A 20,221-nucleotide genomic window follows, 5' to 3' on the forward strand; every position below is an offset into this window, starting at 1 on the left:
AGATTGTAGAGCCACACTGCCAGATTTTAAATACTGATTCTGTCACTTCTTAGCTCTGTGATTTTTGGAAAATGTACTGAATCTCTCTGTGAGACAGTTTCCCCACTTAAAAAATTAGGATAATAACTTAGCTCTTAAGGCTATTGTGAGGATGAAGAGGTAATATGTATCTTCACACATTGCTGGTGGAAATGTAAAATGGTGCAGCATCTACAGGAAACAGTTTGGGGTTCCTCAAAAAGTCAGAGTTACCATATGACCCAGCAATTTTACTCCTAAGTATGTACACCCAAGGGAAATGAAAACATACACCCACAAAAATACTTACATAAGAATATTCATACTAGCATTAGTCACAATAGTCAAAAACGGGAAACAACCTAAATTGTCATTAACTGATGAATGGATGAATAAAATGTGACGTCCATACAATGAAATACTATGCAGCCATGAAAAGTAACAAGCGCTACAACAATGATGGACCTCAAGAATGTTATAAGTGAAAGAAGCCAGATACAAAAGGCCACATGTTGCATGATTTCTTAGGAAATATTCAGAATAGGCAATTTCACATAGATAGCAGACTAGTGGTTGCCAAGGACTAGGAGAGGGGGAGGACGGGATGTGACTGCTCTAATGGATAGGAAGAGATTTCCTTCTGAGATGATGAAAATACTGAGCAACTAGACAGTGGTGAACCTCTTGAATATATACTAAAAACCACTGACCGTACAAAAGGGTGAATTTTATAATTATGAATTACATCTCAATAAAAAAATAAAAAACCAAGAGCGATTTGAAAAAAGTTAATGTGCAAAGTGCCTACAACAATTTCTTGGCACATCGAAAGTGCTATATAAGCATTAATTATGATCATTACGATAATCTTAAGACACTCTTGTCTGCATTTTCATCATAAAGTTTTCAGAAGATAACTCACCACACCTCACAGGAAATTCACAGAGTAAAAATCTCACATTCATTCAGGATATACCTAATATTTATTCTGGCATCTTCATGAGGCCAGACTCCTCGAGAGGGTTCTCAAGTGCAGTGGCTTCGGCTCACTCCTTGATACTTTCTTTCCATCTCACCTAAAAATATCAAAACGTCTGTTTATCACGGAGACCAGAAGGAAATGCTCAATATTTGTATGTACAGTCAACCTCAGGCAAATCTGCCAGTTAAAAAAGAAGTGGGGATATGAGTGCACAGGTTATTTTTCTCCTAAAGAGCTAATAAATTACCACTACGACCTCCTCCTCGTATTTGGCTAAATTTATTTACTGCATATATGTTCTCTCATTTAATCCTCAGTCTTCTAAAGTTATAACAAATGGTCTGAAAGCATAAATGTGTAAACAGAGGTTTAAAGATATTTGATCTCTTAATGAGTAAATGGAAGTTCAGACATATTAACCAATTTGCCACAAATTACAAAATCAGTAAATGACAGAGTGCAGGTTCGAGCACATATCCCTGTCAAAGCCCATATACGCCTCAACCACTGTGTGATTCATCCTGGTTTCACTCTACATATTAGCTTAGAAAAAATTAATCAATAATTTTTCCAGGAAGAGACAATGGAGAAAAGAATAATCCCTAATAAAGGAAGTTACTGTGAACTAGGAGATCAGACTAACGCAGACCCACCAGGCAGAGGCCTGGAGAGATGCCTCAGGGGACCCAAACTCGTGGGTACGGGGTCACCGGTCACCCGCCCGTCTACCCTGTTTCCAGGGTCGTCCACGCAGGAGGCTGCCCCTCTCTGCACAGGCGCCAGGAACCGCGGTCCGGCCTCCGTCCAGCCCGGACAGAGGCCAGGGCGAAGCCTGGGAGGCCACAAAGCCGGCTCTCCGCGCCACGGCTCCCACCGGACTCGCGGGGGTGGAGTGCGTCCGAAAAGAATGGAGGAGGCTCCCGCCGGAGCTGCAGGACCCACCTCTTCACCTTGGTTCCCTTGAGCACGAGCTTAGTAGACTTCACATAACAGTACTCGGCCATGGCTCCGGGAGACTTCTGCGTGGAGAGGCTGAAGCCGGCTCAGGACGAGTATGTGACCTGGAGCAGCACCAGGGCGAGGAGGAACAGAAGTGGAGAGGAAGTAAACACTCCCTGACACGCTACCTCTGTCCAGAACCCGCCTTCGTCTTCACCCAAACGCTGAACGGCGGAGTTTCCACTTCCGGGTTTCTGCCGGCGGGGTGGGGGGGAGCAACAGCGGCCGCAGAGGGCTGAAAGGTGTCCGCACGCAGCTGCTCCCTGGCGCCCTCTCGAGGAGCCCCTGAGGATTCGCGCCTCCCAGAGGTGGGGAAAGCCCGCCTGAGGCGCCCGTGCTGAAAGTGGCGGGGCTGCCGGGCGCGCTGTGGAACGGCCTCCCGCTAGAGCTGCGGGCTGGCGACGGTCCCCGCGGGGGCGGGAAGCGGCTCAGGCTGCCCTCCCCGGCCTGCGGCAGCGCGGCTGGAAGCGCGGGCCACTCGTGCGCAGGTCACTCGGGGCTGTGCCTCGCGCGACTCTGTGTGCAGGAAACATGCAGGAAATACCCTAAAATAGAATGAAGCGCCATGTTGAGGGCGCGGACGTCGCGAGTGCTGTGGGAATGTGGGCTGAGGTGGACAGTTATGGTGGCGCGTGTTACAGGCTCAGGGGTCAGGCGAAGCCTAATGGTGGAGGCGGCATCTGAGGAGGGTCTTGAACGCTGGGCAGGCTTTTGCCAGACAGAGATGGAGGAAGCTAGTCCTGTCTGATGAAGGAAACAGGGCGGAGGCGTGGAGGGAGCCCTGCAGCGCTGGTGTGAGGAGCAGCGAGCAGGCCAGGCCTGTAAAGCAGAGTGATGGGAACCAGGATAGAGAAGGCAAGTCGGGGTCCTGTGGTCGCTGAGGAATTTGAATGAAATCAGTAAACAGGTGAGAGGCATCAATCGGAAGAGCATGGGATGAAACGAGGAGTAGTCCACGGTGATTCCTCTGCAGCGGTGGGTATTATTAATGGCGTATGTGACACCAAAACGGTGGGTATTATTGATCGCGTATGTGACACCAAAACCACCCCACTCAAGCTATGGCTCTTTCCCTAAAGTAGAAAACAGAGACCAGTTGGGTTCCAAGCATCCACGAAGATCTTATTAAATTCGAGATCCCTGGTGGCACCATGGAGTCAGGATTGGCTCATCTCAAACCTGATTCAGACACAAAACCATCTCAATGTGCAGAGATGAGCGTCCTTACCCGCTATCATAACGTATTTTCCGGTGTTTTCACAGTGCTGCGCTTCCCAATCCCCATTCCACGGCAATCCACATGCCATGATGCCCAGAGGCATTAACAAAGGAGGCACACAGGGGCTCCCTACGTTGACTTTCGATGGTTTTGATGAAAATCTCAGTTTCCGCATCTCATACAATGTGGTTAGTAATAGTATCATTTAGGGTTGAAGAATTAAATGGAACGAATTATATAGGGTGCTTATTATAACCTACGTGGAAAATGCCTAGGATATGTTAGCTATGCTCATCACCAACATCGTTATATGACGGTAATAATCAGCTAGTCAGGAAGGCCGACGCCAAGAAAATGGATACATGCTCTGAGGGAATGAATGTGGAGAGATCAGAAGGTCAAGAACAAAGCCATACAACATGTCTACAGTAAAGGGATAGAGAAAAGAAAGGCTATAAAGAAGGAATGAAACAGAGTTAGAGTAAAATTATAAAATCAAAGCTAAGGAGAATTTCCAGAAAGGGTAGTATCATCTAATATCGTAGAAGTTTAGGAGCACAAGATGGAAAAAAGGCCTTGTGGTAACTGAGGTTGAGGCAGTCTTTAGGGAAGTTCCATTTCCGATAGAGAAGTAGACAGAAAGTCAGCTTGAAGCAGGGACTAGGTGAAGAAGCTGTTGCCTGGTCGCATGGGGAAATAAATAAGGGATGGCATATGCCATATTTCTGAATTTCTTTCTTTCTTGACCAGCCTCTATATATGCATAGAGTTTGGCGAAAACTTACCAAAAATAAAAATGAAACCAATTTCGTTTGTAGACTCAAATACAATGCTTTGTGTTAGAAACAAGATAAATTCATGCCTCTCCCTTCTATTCTCACCGTCAGTTTTGAAATTAAACATCAGCTTTTCTTCTTCATTAAAATCATTTTCAACTCCTCCCAGGTGTTGGTGGTTTGGGGGCGTTACATAAGCAGGTCTTGATGAGTAGAGGAGGAGGGAACAAACACTTTCAGCAAAGGCAGAATTCTGAAATTCTGCTCATATTTTTTTTCCAGTAACTTTCCTATGTTTGTGAGGTTATTCAGTCATAAAGATCCTAGTGAAATTTTTTTTCAAACTTTACTAATCGTAATCACCGTGGATGTTTGCTTAAAATGTGTATTCCCAGGCCTCTCACCTGCTGATTCTGATTCAGGAGATCATGGATGGGACTCAGAATACATGTGTTTGACAAGTATCACAAGTGGTTCTTATGGTCAGGCAAATTTGGGAATCTAACCAGGAATTTATGTTTTCATGACTGGTAGCTAGAAAAGATTCCTAGAGTCTTTTGCTTTTTGAAAATAAAATATTTCTTTTTTAAAAGGAAAATTGTATGACTAGATACAACATTTATACATGTGGCACATGTACTATACTGTGTGCTTTTGTCATATTTACAGTTAAAGATGTGTAAGAACGCTCTGAGAAAAATTATATATTAAATGCAAAGAGGGGTAAGTCAGGGTGGGGGAGAAATGGGAAGGGTGTGCTTACTGTTGCTAAAAGGTAGAAAAGCCAGAATGATAGCCATCTAAGGTTGCAAATAGCACATTGTAAGTTGTGGGAGCTTCATAATCATGTCTGAAACCTTCTTTGATATACTGAGTTGTAAACAGTGGCTTTGGACAAGATTTGAGGGAGAAACCAATTATGCTTTAAAATGTTCACTTTAAAGTCTTTAATTAAAGGAAAGTCTTTGCATTTACTTTAGCTAATTTAACTTCAGGACTTTAACAAATTACTAGCCCTTAACGTCTTAAAAATTGTCTTTCATTTCAAATGAAAGTTTAAGGTGGCCTTTATGTTCGATTGGTATACTTGTGCGAAGACTCAACAGCAAGGTACTGTACATTTCTAAATGTTTACTTCTTAATTTTGCTGGAAGAAATATACTACTCAATTGATTATTTTTAAAGCAAAGTAAAACTATTTTGACAAGTGACACTGTATTTTCCCAGTTATCTGGTGGCAAAGATTAGGCTTAACATCACTAATCATCAGAGAAATGCAAATCAAAACCAAAACGAGATACCATCCTACACCAGTCAGAATAACTACTATTAAAAAATGAAAAACAACAGATCTTGGGAGGCTGTGGAGAAAAGGGAACATTTACACATAATTGGTGCGAATGTAAATTAGTTCAGCCACTGTTGAAAGCAGTTTGGAAATTTCTCAAAGAATCTAAAATAGAATTACCATTCAAGCTAACAATTCCATTACTGGTATATGACCCAAGGAAAATCAATTATTCTACCAAAAAGACATATTCACTTGCATGTTCATCGCAGCACTATTCACAATAGCAAAGACATGGAGTCAGCCTAGGTGCCCATCAACAGTGGATAGGATCAATAAAATGTGGTACGCTTACACTGTATTATTAGGCCATTCTTGCATTGCTATGAAGAAATACCTGAGGCTGGGTAATTTATAAGGAAAAGAGATTTAATTGGCTCATAGCTCTGCAGACTGTACAGGAAGCATGGTGATGGTATTTGCATGGTGCCTGTGGAGTCTCCAGGGAGCTTTTACTCATGATGGAAAGTGAAGAGGGAGTAGGCACATCACATGGCCAGAGCAGGAGCAAGAGAGAATGGGAGTGGGGGTAAGTACCACACACCCTTACACAACCAGATCTTGAAAGAATTCACTATCATAAGGACGGCATCAGGCCATGAGAGATCCACCCCCATGACCCAAACACCTCCTACCAGGCCCCACCTCCAACACTGAGGATTACATTTCACCATGAGATTTATAGGGGTCACCTTCCAAACCATTTCACACACCATGGAATACTATGCAGCCATAAAATTAAAAAACCATGTCCTTTGAAGCAACATGGATGCAGCTGAAGGCCATTATCCTAAGTGAATTAATGCAGGAATACAAAACGAAATACCACATGATCTTACTTATAAGTGGGAGCTAAACACTGGGTACTCATGGACATAAAGATGGAAGGAACAAACACTGGGACTACTAGAGGGGAGAAGGAGGAAGACAAGGTTTGACAAACTAACTATTGGGTACTATGCTCATGTATTAGTCTGTGCTCACACTGCTCTATAGAACTACCCGAGACTGGGTAATTTATAAATAGAAGAGGTTTAACTGACTCACAGTTCCACAGGCTATACAGGAAGCATAGCTGGGAGGCTTCAGGAAACTTATAATCATGGCAGAAGGTGAAGGGGGAAGCAAGGCACGTTCTACCGTGGCGGCAGGAGAGCAGGTGAGCCAGGGGGGATGTGCCATATGTTTAAACCGTCAGATCTCATGAGGACTCACTTACCATCTAAGAACAGCAAGGGGGAAATCTGCCCTCATGAGCTAATCACCTCCCACCAGGTCATTCCCCCTACATTGGGAATTACAATTCAACATGAGATTTGGGTGAGGACATAGAGTCAAACCATACCAAATCAGCATCTGGATGATGGGATCATTCATACCCCAAAACTCAGCATTACGAGACATACCCATGTAACAAACTGGCACATGTACCCCTGAATGTAAAATACAAGTTAAAATTATTTTCAAAATTAATTAATGAATCAATATGATTAAATTAAATTAAAATTTTGAATTAAAACAATTTCAGAGTGATTTCAGGTTGACAGTTATGTAAGTTATGTAAATAGAAACAGTGAGTTCTGTAGGGTTCAGATCAATTGCACTATCTGTACTAAGTTGATGTCTAGTTGTTTGGATGAAAAGAAAAGAGGAGAAACATATAGATCTAACAGGAAAAAATGGACAAGTTTTTATGATAGCAAAAAGGAGAATGGAGGAAATAAGACTGAGGTTATAGTGATTGATAGATATAAATAGAGGACTAAGTCAAAAGCCACTGGTTGCAGAAAATATTGATTAATTTTGTTTTATTCCAGTCAGACAACAAAATCCTATAACCTGCCTCTAGAGAAAACCATTTTAGCCCTGTAATTATCTTTATTCCAAGTACCATTCCATTCATTAAGTAGTGTATAGGGTGATTAATAAGTGAATTATTCATAGAATTAAGACAGAAGTTTTGAGTATTTCAGGATATTAACAGTATAGTCAATGAACTAAAATAAAATTTGACTGGAGGTGTGATCACCATGAATGCCATATTGGTATCTTGTTAGATTTGGCAACCTAAAATTGACAAATTTATTAATAAAATAAAAGTTCCTTGATGATTAATTTACATTTAGTAGACATGCTCTTTCTTCTTCCTTCCCTTTCTTATTCATTCATTCATTCATTCCTACAGAGCAGTGACTTTCATTCTGAGATTCCCAGAATCCTAAGGAAATCTTGAATGTCATCCTAGGGAGCCAGGTGTGGGGATTCCCAAAAGTTGTATTTAATACTTGAAAAATCTTAAAAAGTTATATATTTACACCAGAAAAAGCTATACGGGTTTTAAGTTATATATATATAGTTGAATACTTTTTATTTCTATCCAGAACTAAATCATTAGAGTTAGTAATGTTGATTATTTCGTACTGACCTAATGGGTAGCCTTTATATATCATTGATTACTTCTTAGTAAAATAAGAACCCCCGCAAAATTACAAAATAAATATATTTTGTGGATTTTTCTTAAGGCTTTTGAAACATAAAATCAGAGGAGAGGATTAAAAGTAATCCTTGACTGTTAAAAGGCAGGGAACTACTAACTTAGAAAATTGTATGAAAACAGCAAGATATATACATGGCCCTCAGACCAGCTGCCTGTTTTAATAAAGTTTTATTGGAGCACATCCATGGATCTGTGGTGCTTTCCTGCTGCAATGGTAGAGTTGAATGGTTGCTATAGAGACCGTATGGTTTGTAAAGCCTAAAATATTTATCATCTGGTCCTTTATAGCAAAAGTGAAGCCAGTTTTAGAACATTCACTTTACAAATTAAGATACAATGGGTGCTGCCTTGACGGACCTCCACTTAACTGATTTGCAATCAGCACTTTCTGGTACCCCTGTACAACTTATTGACTGATGTCCACTGCAAACTAAAAGCCTTTGAGTTACTTTTAATGCCTGTACATTTCTCTTTCCATCACAGAAATTGTATAGTTTCTAAGAGGAAGCTGTGTTCATTCTTAAATATGTTTATACCATTTGTTCTTGTTCTTGTAGTTATGCAATTTAATTAAATATCATGTTGAGAGGCTGAGACGGGCGGATCACCAGGTCAGGAGATCGAGACCATCCTGGCTATCACGGTGAAACCCCGTCTCTACTGAAAATACAAAAAAATTAGCTGTGCGTGGTGGTGGGTGCCTGTACTCCCAGCTACTGGGGAGGCTGAGGCGGGAGAATGGCATGACCCGGGAGGCGGAGCTTGCAGTGAGCAGAGATAGCACCACTGCACTCCAGCCTGGGCGACAGAGTGAGACTCCGTCTCAAAATAAATAAATAAATATTATGTAAACTGAGAAAATGAGTATAACAAGAGTAGTAGTGTTGTTTCTCTGATAAATAAACTAAATGTGTTGGAATAATGAGAAACTCAAACAGTTGCTGTCAGCTTAACTGTTGGCAAGACAACTAGAGACAAATGGGAAAATTGTGTAATCTAGAATTTCAGATTGTTTTACCCCAGTTGTCTTCACAGATAGTGAACAAGAAATCAATGACAACATATCATTGGCACAGTTTCCACAAGAAACTCTACTCAGTGAATCCGTGCAAGGCTTTGACCTTGTCATCAAAATTCTGACAAATTTATTTACACATGTCTTTTAAAGTTAAGTTTTAAGGACTTACATCTAATACTTCTTATGATTCCTCCATCTAACTTAAATTTGTGATTAATCTATTTATTTCTGGTCCCAATCTGATTGAATAAGGTGGTTTCTACCGTTTTTGCTAACCAAAAGTTTACTTTGATGAAGATGGAATTATAAATACAATAATTCAAGTTTAAAGAATTAGAATGGTAATGGTTAATACAATATAGTACGCCTAAAAATCACTTGAAAAGCTTACTAACAATGTAAATTCTTGTGCCTTAAGCCTGAGATTTTGATTCAATAGGTCTAGCATGGGGCATAGGAATCTGTATTTTTAGGAATGTTAAAGGAAAATTGCTTAAACTAGGGTAAATTATGACTTACAAATATAAAACGAACACTTGTCTAAGATTTTTGTCTAACTCATTTATTTAATGAGGGAGCCAGTAAGATGTTATGCTGAGTTTTATGGAAAATTAAAAGAGCCACACATATCTAGGCACTAAGGAACACTGAAATAAATTTGCTTTATAGGTTCAAAACTGACTTCTTGATGGAAGGTGGAAAAAGGAAAATTAATTATACTTCCACCAAAATCAATCATTTGCCTGTCTATAGACAAGAATATTTGCATTACTATCAGTAATCTACAACTAACAGAATTACAAATAACAAAGAAAAAAAGACACAGAGACCCCATAGAAACAGATAACCCAGGTTATTCCAGACAAAACTGAGATTTCCACTGAAGACACTCAGTGGTAATTTCGTTAGTCCATCTTAAAATCTTTCCATTTTCTCCTGAACAAATTGCTCAAGCAATTCAAATACAATGAATGTGGTCAGTGGGTCACACCTGGAGAAATCATTTTCTAACCTATAATCAAGACTGTTGATTTACTCCCTTCACTGGAAAGAATAAAATATTACCACATAAATTCGTATTATGATAATGGCTCACTATAAATGCTTTGGTTTTCTTAATTTTCTTAAGATTTATTAATATTTCTGAAGTAACTACTAAATGCCAAGCAATATATTTTCTAATTTAATCTTTCACTGACTTTTACTTTCACTTCGTTGAGCTACTCACTTTCATGGCTATAAACTTAACTTTTCAATAGCTTAAAAATTGATTTCTAATGTTGTAAACTTTTATGTTCCTCTCTGTGACCTGCTCTTTCAGATTCTCTCTTCCTTACTGCCAATTCACCTTCTCTTCTATCTCTTCCAGTGCCCCAGTATCTTGACTCTTCCATTTTCTTTTTTCTTTTCTTTTATTAAGTGGATACATGATAATTTCACATGTTGATGGGGTACAATGTGGTATTTTGATACATGACACATTGTTAAAACCTCTCCTCTCTATCTTTCCCAGTCTGGTAACCACTCTTCTACTCTCTGTTAGATCAATGTTTTTAAGATTTCACATATGAATGAGATCATGTGATGTTTGTCTTTCCGTGGTTAGCTTATTTCACTTATCACAATGTCCTCTATACTCATTCATGTTGTCACAAATGACATGATTTTACCCTTTTTTTATGGCCAAATGTGCATATGATATAGTTTGGATATTTGTCCTGATCCATATCTCATGTTATATTGTAATCCCCACTGTTAGAGATGGGGCCTGGTAGGAGGTGTTTGGGTCATGGAGGTGGATCCCTCATGGCTTGGTGCTATCCTCATGATAGTAAACGAGTTCTCAAGCTTCCGGACTAGTCAAGCAGATGTTGGCACTATGCTCCCTGTACAGCCCACAGAACCAGGAGCCAATTAAGTCTCTTCTCTTATCAATTATCCAATCTCAGATATTTCCTTATAGCAATGCAAGAATGGCCAAATACAGCATATATGCCACATTTGCTTTATGCATTCATTCATTGATGGACACTTAGGTTGATTCTAGGCTATTGTGAATAGTGCTGTAATAAACATGAGAGTCCAGAAATCTCTTTGACATACTGATTTAATATTCTTTGAATATATACCCAGTAGTGGGATTGCTGGATTATGTGGTAAGTCTATTTTTAATGTTTTTGCAAGTTATATTGTTTTCCATAACAATTGCTCTAATTTACATTTCCACCAACAGTGTACAAACATTCTCCTTTCTTCACATCCTTGCCAGCATTTGTTATTTTTTGACTTTTTCATAAAAAGCATTCAAAGCAGAGTGAGATGATATCTCACTGTGGGTTTGACTTGCATTTCTCTGATTATTAGTGATGGTGAGCATTTTTTCATATACCTGTTGGTGATTTTTTTTGTCTTATTTGGAAAAATGTCTATTCAGCTCTCTTGACTATTTTCTAATCCAATTATTTTTATTTTTGCTATTGAGTTGAGTTTTCTATAAATTTGAGATATTAACCCCTTATCAAGTGAATAGTTTGCAGATATTTTCTCCCATTTTGTAGGTTGTCTCTTCACTCTTGTGATTGTTTCCTATGCAGTTCAGAAGTTTTTATTTGGTGTAATCTCTTTTATTTTTGCTTTTGTTGTGCATGTCTTTTGATGTCTTTTCTAAAAAGTCCTTGCCCAGGCCAATGATATATAACATTTCACCTATGTTTTCTTCTACTAGTTTCATAGTTTGGGGTCTTACATTTAAATATTTAATTTATTTTGAGTTGATTTTTGTATATGATGAGAGATAGGGGTCTACTTTCTTTCCTTTGTATGTGGATATTCACTTTTCCCAGCACCATTTGTTGAAAAGACTGTCTTTTCCCCATTGAATGTTTGAAACTTTGTCAAAAATAAGTTGCATGTAAATGTGTGGATTTATGCCTGGGCTCTCTATTTTTGTTCCACTGGTCTATGTGCCTGTTTGTATGCCAATACCATGCTGTTTTAGTTAGTATAGCTTTGTAATATATTTTGAAATTAGATAGTGTAATACCTCTAGCATTGCTCTTTTTGCTTAAGATTTATTTGGCTATTTGGGGTGTTTTGTAGTTTCACATGGATTTTAACATCTTTTTTAATATCTGTGAAGAGTGAAATTGGAAATTTGATAAAGATTATATTGGATTTATAGATTGAGTATTATGGTCATTTCAACAATAAAATTCTTCTAGTCCATGAACATGGGATATCTTTCTATTTATTTTAATTTTTTAATTGCTTTTATCAATGTTTAATAATTTTCATCTTTCTGTGCCTTAATTTACTTGTAGGCATTTTGTTTTTTTTAATAGCTATTTTAAATGGGATTACTTTCTTGATTCCTTTTTCAGATAGTCTGCTATTGGTGTATAGAGATGTTACTGATTTTTTATGTTGCTTTTGTATCCTGAAACCTTATTGTATTCATTTACTATTTCTGATTCTCAGTGGCGTATTTAGGGTTTTTTACATATATGATCATGTCATCTGCAAAGAGGGACAATTTGACTTTTTTTTTCCAATTTGGATGCCTTTTATTTTTTTCCCTTACCTAACTGTTCTGACTAGGACTTCCAGTACTATGTTGAAAAAAGTGATTAAAGTGAACATCCTTTTCTTATTCCAGATCCTAGAGGCAAAGCTTTCAAGTTTTCACCATTCAGTATAATGTTGCCTGTGGGTTATCACATATGGTCTTTATTTTGTTATGTTCTTTTATAACTAATTTGTTAAAAGATTTGATCATAAAAGGATGTGTAATTTTGTCAAATGCTTTTTCTGCATCTATTGAAATGATTATATGTTTTTTATCCTTCATTGTTTAATGTGATGTATCACATTTATTGATTTACATGTATTAGACCATCCTTACCTCCCCGGGTAAATACCATTTGATTATGGTGAATAACCTTTTTAATGTGCTTTTGAATTATCATTGCTAGAACTGCTGGTTTTGAATGTTTGCATCTATGTTTATCAAAGATATCGGCCTGGAGTTTTCTTTTATTTGCTGTTCTTGTCTCATTTTGGAAGCTGGGAATGCTGTCTTCATAGAATGAGTTTGCAAGAGTTCCCTCCTTTTCATTTTCTTGAAATAGTTTGTAAATAATTTGTATAAGTTTTTTAAATGTTTTATAGAATTTGTCAGTGAAAACCACCAAGTCGTGAACTTTTCTTTCTTCTTCTATTTTTTTTAGAGACAGAGTCTCACACTATCACTGAGGCTGGCATCCAGTGGTGCAGTCATAGCTGACTGCAGCCTCAAACTCCTGGTCTTAAGTGATCCTCCTTCCTCAGCCTCCTGAGTACAATTACACACCACTATACCTGGGGAACTTTTATTTTTATTTTTAGAGATGGAGTCTCGTTGTGTTGCCCAGGCTAATCTTGAACTCCTGGCCTCTAGTATTTCTCCTGCCTTGGGCTCCTAAAATGTGAGATTACAGGTGTGAGCTACTGTGTGAAGTCTTTTGGACTTTCCTTGACTGAGAGCCTAAATCGCTCCTTCCATCTCATTATTTGTCATTGGTGTGTTCACATTTTCTATTTCTTCTTTCTTCCATTTTGATAGGTTATGTGTGTCCAAAGCATACGTATTTCTTCTAAGTTTTTCAATTTATTGGTGTATAATTGTTTGTAGTACTTACTCATGATTCCTTGTATTTCTGTAGTGTCCATCATAGTATATCTTTTTTCATCTCTGATTTTATGTGAATTTTCTCTTTTTTTCTTAGTCTTACAAAACATTTCTCAATTTTTACCTTTTCAAAAAGATTCCTTCATTTAATTAGTCCTTTGTATTTTTTGTCTTCATTTTATATATTTGTGCTCTGATCTTTATATTCTTTTGCTAATTTGGGTCTTAGTTTGTTCTTGATTTTATAGTTCATTGAAATACATTGTTAGATGGTTTATTCATTATTTTTCTTCTTTATTGATGTAGAAACGTATTGCTGTAAACTTCCCTCTAAGGACTCCTTTGCTGTATTTCATAAGTTTTTATATGTTCTGATTTCATTTTTATTTGTCTTAAGACATTTTTAAAATTAATTTTTTTCATTGACCCATTGGTTGTTTATTGATATATTTTTTAATTTGTATGTATTTGCACAATTTCTGAAGTTCCTCCTGTTGTTTATTTCTAGCTTTATTCCATATGGTCAGAAAAAACACGTGATATGAATTGATTTTTTGATTAGCTAAGACTTGTGGTCTAACATATCTATCACGGACAATATTCCATATGCAGGTGAAAAGACAGTGAATTATGCAATTGTTGGATGAAATGTTATGTAAATAACTGTTAAATTCTTTTGATCTAGAGTGCAGTTTAAATGTTTCTTTGTTGAGATTCTCTCTCAATGATCTGTTCATTGCTGAAAATGGGATGTCGAGGTTTCTTACTATTATTGTACAGTTTTTTATCTCTCCTTTTAGATCTATTAATGTTTGCTTTATATATTTATGTTCTCCAATGTTGAGTGCATTATATATTTACAATTATTGTATTCTCTTGTTGTACTGACCCTTTTATTATTACATAATGGCCTTGTTTGTCTGTGTTTACACTTTTTTTACTTGAAGACTATTTTATTTGATGTAAATATACCTACTGCTGCATTCTTTTCATTTCCATTGTCATAAAATATATTTTTCCATCTGATCACTTTCAATTTATGTGTGTATTTACAGGTGATGGGAGTCTCTTGTAGAAAGAATATAGTTAGGTCTTGTTTTTAATCCATTTACCCATTCTCTGTCTTCTTACTGGATAATTTAATCTATTTACATTCAAGGTAATTATTGATAGATAAGGATTTGTACTGCCATATACTGTTTTCTTGTTGTCTTTTAGAATTTTTGTACCTTTTTCTCCCTTTATTGTCTTCCTTTGTAGTTAAGTGATTTTCTCTGTGTGTTTTCGTTTCTTGTTCTTTTATTTTTGGTGTATCTATTAAAATTTTTTGGCTTTAAGTTACTATGAGGCATACGAAGAATATTTTATAGTTTCAACAGGTAATTTTGAATGGATAACAACTTAATTTTGATAAAAAGAAATGGGGAAAAGCAATCACTCTGCTCTTTAACTCAATCACTCCCCCACATTTTGCATTTTTGATGTCTTAATTTACATCTTTTATATCACTTATCCCTTAACAAATTATTGTAGTTGTCATTATTTTTGTTTTGTATTTTAACCTTGTTACTAAAAACATGTAAGTGGTTTACATCCAATTATTACTATATTAGAGCATCTTGAATTTGTCTGAATATTTATTTTTATCTGTGGATTTATACCTTCCAATTTTTTTATTACATATTAGTGCCCTTTTCTTTCAGTTTGAAGACTGTTCTTTAACATTTCTTTAAGGCAGGTATGGTTACAATGAATTCCTTCATCTTTTGTTTGTCTTAGAATGTTTTAGTCTCTCCTTCATTTCTAAATGAGAGCTGTGCTGGATACTGTATTCATAGTTGACAGTTTTTTTCTTCAGCACTTGATTCTATTATCCTACTCTCTCCTGGCCCATACCGTTTCTGCTGAGAAGTCTGCTGCCAGGCACATTGGAATTCTCTTATGTGTTATATGCTTCCTTTTTCTTAGTGTTTCAGGACCTACTCTTTGTTTTTGATGTTTGAAAGTTTAATTATAATATGCCTTGTGGTTGTCTTATTCAGATTAAATCAGATTAGTGAGTTTTGGCTATCCTAAACATCTTAATCCTTCTCCAAGTTTAAAATGTTTTCTGTTATTTCTCTGAATAAGCTTCTAACTCTTTTTCATTCTTAGTTCCACTTTAACACCATAGATTTGTTTTTTTGATTGTGTCCCATGGATCTCATACATTTTCTTTGTTTCTTCTCATTTTTTTCTCTTTTCTACTCTGACACTGTATTTTCAAAGAGCCTGTCTTTGAGCTCACTGTTTTTTTTCCTTCTACTTGATCAGTTCTGCTCTTAATGCCCTCTAGTGCATTTTTCAATTTGTTTACTGAACTTTCCACCTCCAGGATTTCCATTTGATTTTTTCCCATTATTTTAAATTCTTTGTTGAATTTCTCATAAATTTCCATATTGTTTCTCTGTACTTTGTTGAAGTTCACAGATTTTTTTTTAAAAAAACAGCTATTTGAATTTTTTTGTCTGCCACATCATTCATTTGCATGTCTTTAGGTTCAGTTGCTGACACCTTGTTTTCTCCATTTGGTGAGGCAGCTTTTCCTAGGCTATTCTTATTTTTTGTAGATGTACATCTCTGTCTACACATTGATGAATTAAATATTTATTTCAATCTTCTCAGTCTGGGTTTGTTTTTGACTGTTTCTCAGTGGGCTTGTTTAGAAATTCTGCGTGGATTTCCATTATATTCCATTTTAGCATTAGGAGGTGCCCAAAGCAAAGGTTAGACATAAGTCTTGCAATGGGGCTTCACCACTGATGCAATGTAGCTGGATGGGCCCATGGGTGATCCACAGAAAGGCTGCTGTCTGTGGGGGGAGAACAAGTCAGGCCATCAAATCTGGACAGTCTGTGTATCATGTTTCCCACAGTGTGGTGTCCATAAACAACCTGTCTGGTATAATGTTTCCTCTGGTAGGAATGGCTAGCCACTGCTAAGTTACATATAATAAGTATTGCTAACCCAATCCCTTCTCTATGTCCCTAGCATGCCTCTGGTGGTTCTGCTCTGTTGACACTTATGGTGCTGCTTGTGGGCTGATGCAGGAGTGAGTCTACTGTGAAGGCACTCAGTGTGGTGGAAAAAAATATTCAACTTCTGCTCACTTTATTCGGTGTAAAAACTGAGTTCAGGAGGATTTTCTGCATATAATACCTTAATGGCCTGGGGGAGGAATATCACAGTCACAGAGTACTGGTTCCCTTACTGTCCAAGTATGGTTTTACTCCTCTTTGCTGTCCAAAGGGGCTTCATAGACTCACTCATGTATTCAGGGTTCATTAGCTCTTGTAAAGGTAATTTCATATGTGGATAGTTGTTCATATAGATGTGTTCTTAGGGGTATGATTACTGGAGAGACCTACTCCACTACCTTGCTCTGCCCAAATCCTTCCCCTTTCCAACAAGTGTTTTCCACCTCCTAGTTTTCTTTATTCTTAACCAAACTAAGTTTAGCCTTTTAATCCTTCACCCTCCTCCACTTCTAATGCCATTGCTTCTTTGTATGCTTCTTGTATTTTCCATGCTATATGACTTTCAGCTGGTTATTTACAGTATGTAAGTTTTAATATCCTGTAAAAGGGGGATAATAATAGCATCCATTTGATAGGGATGTTAAAGATATTAAATGACACTGCCATGTTAAATAACTTTTTGAGATATATTGAGATGTTTCTGTACTTCCTTGTTCTGGCCTTGTTGTTGAACCAGAGGAGTCTATTGTCATGAAAAGCAATAAAATTGTGATAGTAGAAATTAAAAGTGAGAAGGAACTTATTTAAAAATCATCATTCTCCTTTTCAATGCAAAAATGAGAACTATAAACTTTTAATAAGGCAATATTCTGAAGAAATAACTTATGGAAGGGAACATGGGTTTTTTTAATCCTAGAGGGTTCTTTTATATATTCAGGGGTCAAGATTGGCTGCCTTGAATACTACTAAAATTTCAGTGTAAGTTTTAGAGAAGGAGGAAAGAGTCAAAGAAAAAATTGCACTGGAAAAAGATAAATAAGTAAGGAAGATAGCATCCAAGCTATTGCAATAGGGGAGAGAGTCCAGACATAGTCTGAACTCAGCTCCCCTGATATAGAGGGCAGTGGAGTTTTTGAAAGTGAGGGTAAGGGCGCGATCATAGGCCACCTGTCTTTGCTAACTGTCTTTTCTCAAAGGAAAAATAAACTTTCTTTTATCTTTATGATGTAAGGTAATTTTTACAACTTGGAGCAAGATTAGGCTCTTACTCTCTCATGGAGACTGGGAAATAAGCTATTATCTTTCTGGAGGATTACATTTGAAAGGGATGGCTCCTAGATCCTTGAAAAAGGAAATTTTCTGCTTACAAGTTACACATGCCACTTCTACCTACATTTCACTGGCCAAACAGGTCACATGCCTAAATCTGACCCTTCCTTCAATAGGACAGAAATGTATAATCTTCTAGGAGATATGGCCACTGCAGTAGGAAGACCAGACAATGGGAGAATGGTAATATAATCTGCCACAATGACCACAGTGAAAACATTAGTAATCCCCAGGGTTAAACCCAGTCTTCTTGGAAACTTAGGTTGATTCTAGGCTATTGTGAATAGTGGAATAATAAAAATAAAGAGAATAGCCCATTTATGTTTTTGCAGAGAAGCTAGACAATTCACAGTAACTTATGGCCTAGACAATTTCATTTCTTGATCAACACAACTCTTTATAGATCCCTGTGGTCCAAAAATGCGGATTCCTAATCATCCCCAAGAAGAAGGGATCCACTGCAAGGCAACCTGGGAGGGAGTTTAGGATTGTTTTGAGGCAGTGAAAGCCATTGAGATGCACATGTAAGAGGGTAGAGAAAGGGAATCCTCATGTTTTGATCCCTCCATGTGCTGGATAAAACTTGGTCTTCATTACATTGCACAACCTTTGGTGTCAGAGAGAACTATATTTGAATACCAGTTCCATCACTCACTATGATTTGATGGTGAATATGTTTTTAACTCGTCTGAGCCTCAGTTTGCTCATCTATAAAAGATGGGATTGTTATGAGGCTTGCATAAGGTAAGTGTGTAAAAATCTGGGAATAATGCCTGCAATTTAAAAGACAGGGTTGTGATGAGGCTTCAATAAGTTAAGTGTGTAAATATCTGGACACAATATTACTAATTTTGTAGGTTTTCAATATATAGAGAAGGAGGATTATTTTTCTCTCATTTAATTTTTAGAACAAGTTTATAAAATTGGTATTATTCATATTTTTGAGATAATCAAAGGATCAGTAAATTTAAATAAATCACCATAGTCACAAAGCAGTTCACAATACATTGACTGGAATATTGCTAATGAAAAGTAGCAATGATGATCACATTGAAAATCTTGTGTTAGGTGGTGGTTTTCTCTTGCATAAGCCTCTTCGTTTGTTGAAACCATAGATTCTAAGTTTGCTCTATCAAAGTGATCATTAGAAAAATATAATGTACTTAGTGTATAAATTTTAGAAAATTTCCTTTGTTAGTCCTGTTAATTTGATTGAATATGTGCATTTTGAATTATGAATATAAATATGAATATGTATGATATATGAAATATGACTTGACATCACAGAGTAACCTTAGGTCGTGGCAATTTTTTTTGTGAAAGCACCTGCAGAAATGTGTCTTCTTTCTAGTTTCCAAAAAACTCAGAGGCCATGGGGGAAGAGGGGACTTTGGCTGTCAGATAGTGTATGAGGTACATTAGGATACAGTAATTTCATCATAATTCATATTCATAATTCACAGTGAAGAAAACCGGAAGTTGCTATCAGCTACCAATAAATGAAAGGTGGGGCGGGGTCGCTGGGGGGCGCGGCTTTGGGAGCCAGTGCCTGGACTCCCACATCACAAATGGAAGGGCAGTGCGTGGAGGGAACTCAAGGCCTGATTGGTTCTTCCTAAGCAGGACATGATCTGGTTGGCAGGGCAACCGGCCTTCTGTTGGTGGCCTTCAGTGGGTGCCTTAAGTTGGTGGCATTTGGTTGCCTTTCCTAGGGAGAGGCGGCAGGTGTTCAGCTCTGAAGACATGGGGGCAAGGGAAGGCCCAAGCTGCCTCAAGAAGAGCAGAGGTGCCCCACGGGGACCACAATGACCAGTCGCATGTACACCAAAGCCAGCCCCCGGTGGGGCCAGTGCAGGGGTTCTGTGGGGCCGTCCTGTGGCTCTGACATCTATGAGTGGGTGGCCAGCAAGGCACAGGCACCAGCAGAGAGGAGCAGAGATGCCCAGAACATGCAGTCCCCCAATGCCAGCCCCAAGCCGGACCAGCTTAGGGTGCGGTGGGCAGAGCCATCCTGCAGCTCTGACATCCAGGAGGTGGAAGTGGGAGTAGCACCAGGCTCCACTGCGTTGGAGCTCAGGCAATTTGAGCCCAATTTGATTCCGGAGCCATGACCTGCAGCACATTGGCGACCAGAAGACGCCAAAAGGTAGGGAGGCGACAGATACTGCTTGGCCTCAGGAGCTCCTCTGGCTGTTGCTGAACCAAGGTTCCTCCAGAGACATCCACAGCCTGGGGCTCCTCCCTTCTTCACCTAGTTCCCTTTCCTAGGCCCAGGCCCCAAGCATGAGGACTGGCTCTGCCTGGCGTCCCCATTCCTTCATCTTTCCCTGTTGCATCCAGCCGGTTTCTTTT

Source organism: Nomascus leucogenys, unplaced genomic scaffold (genome assembly GCF_006542625.1).
Source record: "Nomascus leucogenys isolate Asia unplaced genomic scaffold, Asia_NLE_v1 000639F_144627_qpd_obj, whole genome shotgun sequence".
Lineage (NCBI taxonomy): Eukaryota > Metazoa > Chordata > Mammalia > Primates > Hylobatidae > Nomascus > Nomascus leucogenys.